Source organism: Oryx dammah, unplaced genomic scaffold (genome assembly GCF_014754425.2).
Source record: "Oryx dammah isolate SB20612 unplaced genomic scaffold, SCBI_Odam_1.1 HiC_scaffold_5, whole genome shotgun sequence".
Classification (NCBI taxonomy): domain Eukaryota; kingdom Metazoa; phylum Chordata; class Mammalia; order Artiodactyla; family Bovidae; genus Oryx; species Oryx dammah.
The window spans coordinates 98,621,652-98,633,047 of NW_024070189.1; the positions used below are offsets into that span (position 1 = coordinate 98,621,652).

Here is an 11,396-nt window from a genome sequence, read left to right on the forward strand (position 1 = left end):
CTTTTCTTTCTTTCTTTTTTTTTTTAAACGAAGAGATTCTACAAGAATTATAGGACTCCATTAGAAGAGGTAACAAGTATACTGAGTATCTTAGAAGGAAAAGAGAGTGAGAGAGAAAGAAAAGATGCTATTTAAAGAAATAATAGCTGAGATCTTTCCCAGAATAGGGAATAAATAACAGATGGAATATAACAGGTGGTCCAACTTACCAATTATAATGACATTAATAATATGTCATTATTTCTTAATGACATAGGGATATATTTTGAAGCTGTATTTATGGGTGGTGATCCCTTATGATCCTTTGCTCATACCCTAAGATTTCCCAAGGTGGCGCTAGTGGTAAAGAACCTGCCTGCCAGTGCTGGAGACTTAAGAGATACAGGTTTGATCCCTCAGCCAGGAAGATCCCCTGGAAAAGGAAATGACAACCTACTCCAGTATTCTTGTCTAGAGAATACCATGAACAGAGAAGCCTGGTAGGCTACAGTCCATAGGGTTGCAAAGAACCAGAGATGACTGAAGTGACTTATTGCACAAGTATGCACCCATCTGTGTGTCTCGCCTCTCAGTTTTCTCCTTATTTACTATAACAGTCTAGAACTGTACCTTTGCTCTGCTGGTATCCATAGCTCACAGTCAAGTACAACAGCCTCAGTGATGTTCACTGTGGTTACACCTGTGCTGAACCATTTCCTCTTAGTCTAAGGTATGAAGATATAAAGAAAGCCTTGAAAAGATTCTTTGGGATGGCAGTAATAGAAGGATTAATTGTCATAGGGTTAAAGAAGTCCTCATTTTTAGCAAACTGCAAAGCATTTGAGCCAGAATTTAATATTCTTTGATCAGAGTGTGAACATAGAATTGTTCTGTGTCTCTATATCCTGAATTTTCATTTCTTTGATTCAACTTCTTTATACCATTGAAGTAATTCACATTTCTGTTTCCTTCTCTGTCTGATTTATAAACAACTTCCCCTTTTTTTCATTTTCTACTTTCTCAAAACTTTCCAAACTTGATTTAAAATATCTCATGGAACAACAGACTGGTTCCAAATAGGAAAAGGAGTACGTCAAGGCTGTATATTGTCACCCTGCTTGTTTAACTTATATGCAGAGTACATCATGAGAAATGCTGGGCTGGAAGAAGCACAAGCTGGAATCAAGGTTGCCGGGAGAAATATCAATAACCTCAGATATGCAGAGGACACCACCCTTATGGCAGAAAGTGAAGAGGAACTAAAAAGCCTCTTGATGAAAGTGGAGAGTGAAAAAGTTAGCTTAAAGCTCAGCATTCAGAAAACAAAGATCATGGCATCTGGTCCCATCACTTCATGGGAAATAGATGGGAAACAGTGGAAACAGTGTCAGACTTTATTTTTTTGGGCTCCTGAATCACTGCAGATGGTGATTGCAGCCATGAAATTAAAAGACACTTACTCCTTGGAAGGAAAGTTATGACCAACCTAGATAGCATATTGAAAAGCAGAGACATTCCTTTGCCAACAAAGGTCCATATAGTCAAGGCTATGGTTTTTCTGGTGGTCATGTATGGATGTGAGAGTTGGACTGTGAAGAAAGCTGAGTGCCGAAGGATGGATGCTTTTGAACTGTGGTGTTGGAGAAGGCTCTTGAGAGTCCCTTGGACTGCAAGGAGATCCAACCAGTCTATTCTGAAAGAGATCAGCCCTGGGATTTCTTTGGAGGGAATGATGCTGAAGCTGAAACTTCAGCACTTTGGCCACCTCATGCGAAGAGTTGACTCACTGAAAAAGACTCTGATGCTGGGAGGGATTGGGGCCAGGAGGAGAAGGGGACGACAGAGGATGAGATGGCTGGATGGCATCACTGACTCAATGGACGGGAGTCTGAGTGAACTCCAGGAGTTGGTGATGGACAGGGAGGCCTGGCGTGCTCCGATTCATGGGGTGGCAAAGAGTTGGACACGACTGAGAGACTGAACTGAACTGAACTGAATGCCTATTTATTTCATAGGCAGCATGAATTTCTTAAGAATAATTTCTGCTCAGATGACATATATCATCCCAAATATTTTTGCTTTTGTGCTACCAAAAGGTTGTAGTAAACAATAGGACTACTGTGCGAAAACTACTTTTATTATTAGCCAAGGTATTTGATATGATCTTATAATAGAGGACATTTGAGATTACAGCTTTTCATTTTGTGTACCACATTCTTCTGAAAATCACTGCCATTACGGTCCTTGACAATGGAGACTTGAACCTGCAATGTGTTTTACAGGTGATTATCCAGTCTTATTCTTCTTTTGGATCCTGTTCTCTTATTCAGCATTGTCCACAGTGCCTACCTTAGTTACTGACAAATGATAATCCACTACAGGTTTCCAAGCGAAGTCTACACAACAGCACATGTTTGAGTACATTCACTTAATATGGCCTTTGAGTCAGAGGAAAAATGTCAAAAGGATGAAAATTTAAACTACATTTTTTATTACTAAGCAAAATATTTTATTTTCATGCTCTATATCTTTTCAATAAAGTATCAGTTTTGGTGTCCATGTGAGTCTTGTTTTCATTAAGGTCAAGCAGTGGTTGATGTGTTTATGATGACAGATTATGTGTAATCACCTATAAGTGACTCCCACTCTGGTGGCTCAGTGGTAAAGAATCTGCCTGCAATGCAGGAGACCTGGGTTCAATCCCTGGGTTTGGAAGATCCCCTGGAGAAGAAAATGGCTACCCACTCCATTTTTGTTGCCTGGGAAATGCTATGGATGAAGGAGCCTGGCAGGCTACAGGACATGACTGGGCATGACTGAACAACTAACACTTTTTCTCCTATGAGTGAGTGAAGAACTTGTTTTCAAACTTATATACATAAAAGATTCTTGGTGAGAAGACTAACCCTGTGTATACCTGATTCTAACCCAGGACCATAGCCTTGCTATTGAATGTGATTCCAAGACTAGGCACTGTAGCATCAACTGCTCCTGGGAGCTCGTTAGAAATGCAGTCTTTGGACTCACTAGAGACCTGATGAATCAGAATTTGTACTTGAACCACAAATCTTTGTGATTTGTATGCCAAATGAATCTATAGATGTTCTGGTCTGAATAGGATTTCTCACATTCTTACTCTTGCCTTGCACAGGCTAATTATTTGTATTGCACGTTGTTCTGTGGTCTATGGGAGATTACTAGAATCCCTTCAGATATTGTCAAGTATTCCCAGGGGCAAAATCTCCCCTGGTTGAGAATCACTACCCAGAGTTCTAGAACTAAGAGATTCCAATCCAGACTCCATCCCTTACTTGGTTTATACCGTTAAGTAGAACATTAAATCCTTCGTAGTCTCATTTTGATAATGGAGAATGGAGTTCGTTAAAGTACTGCTTCATACAATTCACTGATTTTAAAATTACATTTGACAATTTCTATAATATGCCGGGGCTTCCCAGGTGGCACTAGTGGTGAAGAACCTGCTGTCAATGCAGGAGACTTAAGAGACATAAGCTCGATCCTTGAGTCAAGGATAATATGCCAAGTGAGCTTACTGGGCACAACAATGTCTAAATATCCCTCTTATAATTAAATACAAGTGTTTTATAATGCTGTAAAACATGTCAGTTCTCAATTTCTAATATAGGTTCAGTTCAGTTCAGTTCAGCCGCTCAGTCGTGTCCGACTCTTTGCGACCCCATGAATCGCAACACGCTAGGCCTCCCTGTCCATCACCAACTCCCGGAGTTCACTCAGACTCACATCCATCCAGTCAGTGATGCCATCCAGCCATCTCATCCTCTGTCGTCCCCTTCTCCTCCTGCCCCCAATCCCTCCCAGCATCAGAGTCTTTTCCAATGAGTCAACTCTAATATAGGTAGTACATTCTTAATTGTCTTGGGAAAGCTATCATGAACCTAGGGATTATAATACCTATGGTTTTACACTGAAAAAAGCAAATTATCCCTCTTTTTGAAGAGGGGAAGAGTCACTTTTAGAGATTTCAGTGATTGTGTTCTTGCCATAATTCAAAGCTTTGAAGACCCATGTGACCTAGTCAAGACAAACTCTTAATATCATATGTTTGAGAAAATTTGAATGCAGGGATGTGATGAGATTCTGTGAGAATTAGAGCTTTCGGAGAAGGATAGAGTTAAAAGAGAAGCAGTAATAAAAATTTAATTTATCTTATAAAGCAGTCTCTTAGGAAAAGAGAATTAGCAGGAAAAAAATTCATTCTGTCCAGACCAGTGTCTCCAAGGGAAATCATGTACATAGAGGTTAGAGTAACAAGAGGAAAACATGTCTAATGAGCTAACATGGAAGCTCTAAATATCTCTTCTGTTGCAGTCCCTCAGCCTGTGCCACTTTGGTTGGACAGGATGTGGTCCTCGCATTTGCAGTCATACATCTGGCTGAGAGGTCAGTGCTTGATCTGTTCCTGTTGTCCTGTTTGGGAACAAAAATTTGGTCTGCCTCATCAATCTTTTAGGGAGGAGTTTTGACTTCCATTGGGAAAGCCTTCTCTCTGAATCTGCTTGCAGGTGAGTCTCCGAGCTCCACAGACACTGCAGGGAGAGAAGCAGAGAGGAGGGAAGCCAGAAACATGCCTGACAGAGGCCAGAGATCGGCTGTCTGCTGGCTTCCCTAATATTAATGTATTTGTTTATGATCTAAAAATAAAGTGAACATTGTGCTGGGAAATGCAAGTCTCAGTGTTGACAATTAAATGGTAATAGTGGAAGCCCAGTGAAAAAGAATGGAAGTCATAAAATGCTTCCAGTAGATGTAGACAGTAAGTCTGAAGATTTTATTTGTTAACAGAAGTGGACAAATAGGGAAAAGCCTCAGGAAAAAGAAGTCTTCGGCTTTTGTTGTGTTCTAGGTATTTCCAGTTTTGAAATGATAGCTTATCCCATTTGCACGTTTTCCTCTTGTGATATTCAAACTGTAAAGTGTTTCACATCATAAAGATATCACTGTTTGTGTCTTTAGCAAAAATATGTTTTTCTTTATTGTTTTTTTCTGGACTTCAGGGAGATGTCTTTGGACTTGGAATGTTGACAAACCAAGGGGAGATTTTATTCATTGCATCGCATCAAGAGCTGTTTGAATTTACTGGATATTTTCCCCTGATATTCATATGTCCATTCCATTCCTCTCTCACACACTTTTAATATTTCTTTAAATAAAAAGCAGAAATTAGCCATACCAAAATGGAACTCCAAGTTTATTTCCAGGTTTATTTCCATGGAAAACTTATAAACTGGAATTTCTAGGTACCATTTAACAAATCCTTCATGAGAAAGATAATCTGATCTGACTAGCTTGAGTTGTAACTAATCGTGGCCTAAGGAGGTTGGATCTGGGTGAGGAATGCATGGCAGTAACAACCTAGGAGGACAACGTTGCATGTGTATGTGTGTGTGCCTGAGCCTTGGGAAGTGAGAGCAGTTCTTTGAGGCACCTGGACTCACATATTAAGATGACTTACAACACAGAAGCCAGAATTCAATCAACAGATGGTATGAAGAAGTGGATCTGATGAAATCATGGGAAGCTTTTATGATTAAATTCATAAAGGTCTGGGAACAACACAGGAGGAGTGATTCTCTGTGGACTGAAGGTTCACCTGTAGTGGAGAGGCCACCTTGTTCCTCAGTGTCCCTGACACCATCTCTAATCACTCCTTGTCTAGCTTATTCCTCTGCCCCACTGGCTTCCTTGTTTGGATCTGAACATGTGTAATGAGCATCTTCCTCAGTTACTTTGCAGTGGCCAGGCACACACTTCTGATGTCAAACTAGATCCTTCTCTCTCTTTCTTAGCTATCTGTTCAATTATCACCTTGCTTTCTGACCCTGCCTGAACCCTCAGTACAAAATAATTCCTCCTACAACTCTCTTTTTTATATCTGGTTTTTTTTTCTCCATAACATTTGACACCAGCTGACATATAATATTTTATTTGCACATCATCTCTCATCATCCTTGGATGGTGGGAGATTTGTTTTCCATCACTCTCTACTTATTGCCTGCATGTACTTGAAACATAGTTGGCACACAATATATATTTCTCAAAAATATGAAACAATTTCTCATTAAATCTCTAGAATATATGACTTCTGGAAATATTTTGAGAATGGGACAAATATTCCTAGTCAGAGATGAAATGGAGTATACCCTCAAAGAGAACTTTCCTGTAAATAAAACATTAACATTGATTTCTAAAGAGCTAAATAGTTTTAGCTATGTGAATTATGTCAGTTGTTGTAAAAATTAGTAATGTTATTTTTTATTTTTCCTGTTAGTCACCTCCACCACATGGAACCAGTGAATAATACACAAATTTCAAAGTTCCTTCTTCTGGAGCTTTCAGAGGAACCAAAACTACAGCTGCTCACATTTGAACTTTTCCTCTCCATCCATGTTCCTGATGACTGCATTTGGAAACTTGTTCATTATCTTGGTCCTCAGCTCAGACACCCACCTCCACACCCCCACGTACTTCTTCCTCTCCAACCTGTCCTTTGCAGACATCTGTTTCACTTCCACCACCATCCCAAAGATGCTGGTAAATATTCAGAGACAGAGCAAAGTTATTACCTATGAAGGCTGCATCGCCTGGATGTATTTTTAAATTCGGTTTGGAGAACAAGATGATGTCCTCCTAACTGTGACAGAGGGCATCCTATGACCACTTTGTGGCCATTTGCCACCCTTTGAATACAAGGTCATCATGAGCCCCCGTTTCTGTGGATTGCTGGTTCTGACATCCTGGGTAGTGGTTGCCATGTATTCCTTGCTACATAGCTTAATGGTGTTGCAATTGTCCTTTTGTCCACTTGTGCAAATTCCTCACTGTTTCTATGAACTCAATCAGTTGGTACAACTTTCCTGTCCTGACAACATTCTTAATAACATAGTGATGTATGTTGCAGTTGCCCTGCTAGGTGGTGGTCCTTTTGCCAGTATCCTTTACTCTTTTTCTAAAATAGTTTCACGTATATGACATACTAGGAATCTGCAAACTAAAATGAACTGGAATGGGTGAATTTAACTCAGATGACCATTATATTTACTACTGTGGGCAGGAATCCCTTAGAAGAAATGGAGTAGAATCATGGTCAAAGAAACAGTCTGAAATGCAGTACTTGGAAGCAATCTCAAAAACAATAGAATGATCTCTGTTCATTTCCAAGGCAAACCATTTGATATCACGGTGATCCAAGCCAATGCCCCAACCAGTAATGTTGAAAAGCTGAAGTTGAATGGTTCTATGAAGACCTACGAGACCATTTAGAACTAACACCCAAAAAAGATTTCCTTTTCATTATAGGGGACTGGAATGCAAAAGTAGGAAGTACAGAAACACCTGGAGTAACAGGCAAATTTGGCCTTGGAGTACGGAATGAAGCAGGGCAAAGGCTAATAGAGTTTTGCCAACAGATCGCACTGGTCATAGCAAACACTCTCTTCCAACAACACAAGAGAAGACTCTACACATGGACATCGCCAGATGGTCAACACCAAAATCAGACTGATTATATTCTTTGCAGCCAAAGATGGAGAAGCTTTATACTGTCAGCAAAAACAAGACTGGGAGCTGACTGTGGCTCAGATCATGAACTCCTTATTGCCAAATTCAGACTAAATTGAAGAAAGTAGGGAAAACCACTAGACCATTCAGGTATGACCTAAATAAAATCCCTTATGGTTATACAGTGGAAGTGAGAAACAGATTTAAGGGACTAGATCTGACAGACAGATTGCCTGATGAACTATGGAATGAGGTTCGTGACATTGTACAGGAGACAGGGATCAAGACCACCCCCATGGAAAAGAAATGCAAAAAAAAGCAAAATGGCTGTCTGAGGAGGCCTTACAAATAGCTGTGAAAAGAAGAGAAGCGAAAAGCAAAGGAGAAAAGGAAAGATATAAACATCTGAATGCAGAGTTCCAAAGAATAGCAAGGAGAGATAAGAAAGCCTTCTTCAGCGATCAATGCAAAGAAATAGAGGAAAACAACAGAATGGGAAAGACTAGAGATCTCTTCAAGAAAATTAGAGATATCAAGGGTAAATTTCATGCAAAGATGGGCTTGATAAAGGACAGAAATGGTCTGGACCTAACAGAAGCAAAAGATATTAAGAAGAGGTGGCAAGAATACACAGAAGAACTGTACAAAAAAAGATGTTCATGACCAGATAATCACGATTGTGTGATCACTCACCTAGAGCCAGACATCCTGGAATGTGAAGTCAAGTGGACCTTAGGAAGCATCACTACGAACAAAGTTAGTGGAGGGGATGGGATTCCAGTTGAGCTGTTTCAAATCCTGAAAGATGATGCTGTGAAAGTGCTGCACTAAATATGCCAGCAAATATGGAAAACTCAGCAGTGGCCACAAGACAGGAAAAGGTCAGTTTTCATTCCAATCCCAAAGAAAGGCAATGCCAAAGAATAATCAAACTACCGCACAATTGCACTCATCTCACAGGCTAGTAAAATAATGCTCAAAATTCTCCAAGCCAGGCTTCAGCAATACGTGAACCGTGAACTTCCAGATGTTCAAGCTGGCTTTAGAAAAGGCAGAGGAATGAGAGATCAAATTGCCAACATCTGCTGGATCATGGAAAAAGGAAGAGAGTTCCAGAAAAACATCTATTTCTGCTTTATTGACTATGCCAAAGCCTTTGACTGTGTGGATCACAAGAAACTGTGGAAAATTCTAAAAGAGATGGGCATAGCAGACCACATGACCTGCCTCTTGAGAAACCTATATGCAGGTCAGGAAGCAACAGTTAGAACTGGACATGGAACAACAGACCTGTTCCAAATAGGAAAATGAGTACATCAAGGCTGTATATTGTCACCCTGCTTATTTAACTTCTATGCAGAGTACATCATGAGAAACGCTGGGCTGGAAGAAGCACAAGCTGGAATCAAGGTTGTGGGGAGAAATATCAGTAATCTCAGATATGCAGAAAGTGAAGAGGAACTAAAAAGCCTCTTTGATTTATGTGAAAAAGGAGAGTGAAAAAGTTGGCTTAAAGCTCAACATTCAGAAACTAAGATAATGGCATCTGGTTCCATCACTTCATGGCAAATAGATGGGGAAACAGTGGAAACAGTGGCTGACTTTATTTTGGAGGGTGCCAAAGTCACTGCAGATGGTGACTGCAGCCATGAAATTAAAAGACACTTACTCTTTGGAAGGAAAGTTATGACCACCCTAGATAGCATATTCAAAAGCAGAGACATTACTTTGCCAACAAAGATCCATCTAGTCAAGGCTATGGTTTTCCAGTAGTCATGTATGGATATGAAATTTGGACTGTGAAGAAAGCTGAGCACCAAAGAATTGATGCTTTTGAACTGTGGTGTTGGAGAAGACTCTTGAGAGTCCCTTGGACTGCAAGAAGATCCAACCAGTGCATCCTAAAAGAGATCAGTCTGGGTGTTCATTGGAACGACTGATGCTAAAGCTGAAACTCAATACTTTGGCCACCTCATGTGAAGAGTTGACTCATTGGAAAAGACCCTGATGCTGGGAGGGATTGGGGGCAGGAGGAGAAGGGGACGACAGAGGATGAGATGGCTGGGTGGCATTACCGACTCGATGTACATGAGTTTGGGTGAACTCTGGTAGTTGGTGATGGACAGGGAGGCCTAGCCTGCTGTGATTCATGGTGTCGCAAAGAGTCGGACATGAATGAGTGACTGAAGTGAACTGAACTGATATGTAAAATCTCATCAACCTAAGGGAAGTATAAAGCATTTTCTACGTGTGTGTCCCACCTCTAAGTTGTCTCCTTATTTTATTGTACTACCTTAAGAGTGTACCTTAGGTGTGCTGCTACCCATCTCTCACACTCAAATGCAATAGCCTCCATGATGTACACTGTGGTCACACCTATGCTGAACCCCTTCATCGACAGCCTGAGAAATAAAGACATAAAGAGAGCTCTGAAGAGATTCCATTCCAATCCAGTATAAAATGGCCAATTATATTAGGGCTGATGAAGTGCCCTTGATCGGATAACTCAAAGCCTCAGAACCATAAATTGTGGTTCTTGATCACTGTGAAATAAAATTTACTCCATCATCTGATTTCCTGGGATTTCCATTTTATAATTCAGTTTCTTTGTGTAATTTTAGGGTTTCCCTGGTAGCTGAGATGGTAACGAGTCTGCCTGCAAAGCAAAAGACCTTGGTTCAAGCCTTGAGTTGAGAAGAGCCCCTGGAGAAATGCATAGCAACCCACTCCAGTATTCTTGCCTGGAGAATCCCATGTACAGAGGAGCCTGGTGAGCTATAGTCCATGGGGTTGCAAAGAGTTGGGCATGACTGAGTGAGTTTCACTCTCATTGTGTACTTTTAGTAGCTCTCTTTATTAAACTTTAGCCTCAGTTGTATTCATACGCAGTTTTTATTTTTTTCTACTTCAAAATTTTACTACCTTGGGATCAAAAATATCTGGAAATTCCATTTCTTTGATGGGGTGTCATAGGTTTATTAAGAATAATTACTTCTCAAATTAAATATGTTGTCATCCTTAGTAATTTCTGCTCTTTCCCTGAAGTGATGAGTTGCATTATTCATTTAAAACATACATTTAAGAACCAAAATATTTGTATAATTTTTTAAATTTTAAATTTATTTATTTTAATTGGAGGTTAATTACTTTACAATATTGTATTGGTTTTATTTTTTAAAGTTGGTTGAATCAGTGATACAGAAAGATGACTATAAAATTATAGGAGGATTTTAACTATGCAGTAGGTTGGAACTCAATCCTCTTTTTGTTTAAAGGTCAACTTGTGTGTCTATATACACTGCTTTGGCCAAAAAGTTGATTTTTTTTTTTTTTCCATACCGTACCATCTTGGGCTTTCCTGGTGACTCAGAAGGTAAGAAACTGCCTGCAATACAGGAGACCCAGGTTTGATCCCTGGGTCAGGAAAATCCCCTGAAGAAGGAAAAGACTACCCTCTACACTTTCTTGCCTGGAGAATTCCATGGAGAGGGGAGCCTGGTGGGCTACAGTCCACGGGGTCCCAAGGAATCGAACACGACTGAAAGCAATTAGCATGCACATATATTGGATGGCATATTTTAATATTTTCATTGAATTATTTCATTGTTTCCTTTTGAAAACTTCCAATGATTCCTACAAATATGACTCTTCTGATTGCTTTAAATAAAATAACTCAAATTTTTCTAAATTTCATCATAAACTCTAAGGGGGAGGCAGATAAACTATAACTCTTATATATCCCTTATATATTCAATACAAAGGCATTTCTTCAACTTCATTATCATAAATTACTCATAAGACAACTTGAATCTACCTGTTCATGGGATTCAAGGTCAGCATACTGATGCTGCAGCAATGTTTCCGCACCAACATGCATG

The 11,396-nt window shown here is 39.9% G+C and overlaps 1 pseudogene; it reads left to right on the top strand.

The window, feature by feature from the left end:
* Positions 1 to 6,414: 6,414 nt before the first annotated feature.
* LOC120864615 lies at positions 6,415 to 9,977 on the top strand (annotated as a pseudogene).
* Positions 9,978 to 11,396: the final 1,419 nt, after the last annotated feature.